The sequence below is a fragment of the Hipposideros armiger genome, unplaced genomic scaffold (assembly GCF_001890085.2).
Source record: "Hipposideros armiger isolate ML-2016 unplaced genomic scaffold, ASM189008v1 scaffold_1122, whole genome shotgun sequence".
In the NCBI taxonomy this organism is placed as follows: domain Eukaryota; kingdom Metazoa; phylum Chordata; class Mammalia; order Chiroptera; family Hipposideridae; genus Hipposideros; species Hipposideros armiger.
In genome coordinates this window covers 1-1,147 of record NW_017732472.1, presented here as the reverse complement: position 1 = coordinate 1,147, position 1,147 = coordinate 1, and the positions used below count along the sequence as shown (strand labels likewise).

The 1,147-nt window shown below is 42.0% G+C and overlaps 1 protein-coding gene across 1 annotated transcript in view; it reads right to left on the bottom strand.

Moving 5' to 3' along the window:
• The window catches only part of LOC109376410 (disabled homolog 1-like), a 545,742-nt gene extending 545,598 nt beyond the window's left edge, over positions 1–144 (bottom strand). Inside the window, exon 1 of the mRNA XM_019632327.1 lies at positions 87–144. The gene's annotated coding sequence lies outside the window, so the exon portion shown is untranslated. The remainder of the gene's footprint in view (positions 1–86) is intronic.
• Between the last annotated feature and the right edge of the window lie 1,003 nt (positions 145–1,147).

Sequence of the window (1,147 nt, the reverse complement as noted above, 5' to 3'; positions counted from 1 at the left end):
CTGAAGAGGGGCTGGAAGGTATTTTGGAGGGAAAACAGAAGCAATAAAGTAGCAATGATATTATTATCATTATTACTATTATCCACCTGTATAATTCCAGGCATCCTGCTTGCTGTTTTCCATATATCATCTCCAGCATTCTTCCTGTGAAGCGGGTATCATCTCCATTCTATAGAGGAAGAACAGGGTGCACAGAGAAGTTAAGCAACTTGCTCAAAGGCAAACAGCTTCTAAGTGGCCAAGTTAGGTTGAGAATCTAGCGCTTACATGAATGAGCCTCTATAGCAGGTTCTCTTAATTTTAGGCATTCTTTTAAGAGAGGATGTGTTGGGAAGACAAGTTGGTGAAGATGAGGTAAAGGCACTAAGATTCTCCTCCTTGTCTTGAAATCAGAACAAGTTCTGTAGGTAGTCGATAAGGACTGTTTTCAGAATGAGTAGACAGGTGATAGCTAAAGGCATCTGTTAACTGCTGAATGGGCTGCAGATTTCAGAATGGGGGCTTTGGAAGGGGCTTCAGACAGAAGCTCAGGGGAGGTACTTTGCCATCTTTAGCCATACCAAGAGCACTGCTGACAATCTTCAGTCCAGGGCCATGGAAATGGGATGATGGAGAACGGAGTGGTTACCATACACCAGCCACAGAATTGAGATAAAGTGTGTGTTTATTAATTAAACTTCTTCATCTCTTGTTATGCTAAAAGCACTTGTGAATTGTGTTGGGATCGGCGCGTGCATGCACATACACACACACAAACACACACACATGCACACACACACACAAACACACACACATAAAACACCTGTTTAGTATTCCAGGACACCATACAAACTATCATATATGCAAAACAGATCATCTTCAGTCTACGCCTTTGGGAAAACCACAGGAAAGAGTGTCTGGGCTAAATCCAACCTCAACCCACTCCCTCACTTTTTAAGTTTAAGGAACTATTTATCGAGCCTTAACAATGAATGGACTAGGCACTGTGCTAAATGCCTTAAATACATAATCTCATTTAGACACAAAAGAAGCCCATGATGTTGGTGCTGTTACTAGCTTAGATTTACTGTTGAAGAAATTGAAGCTTCAAGAGGCAGGTGGGCTCACTCACGGTCACACAGCTAGTTGAATGGGAATTAGAGTCTAG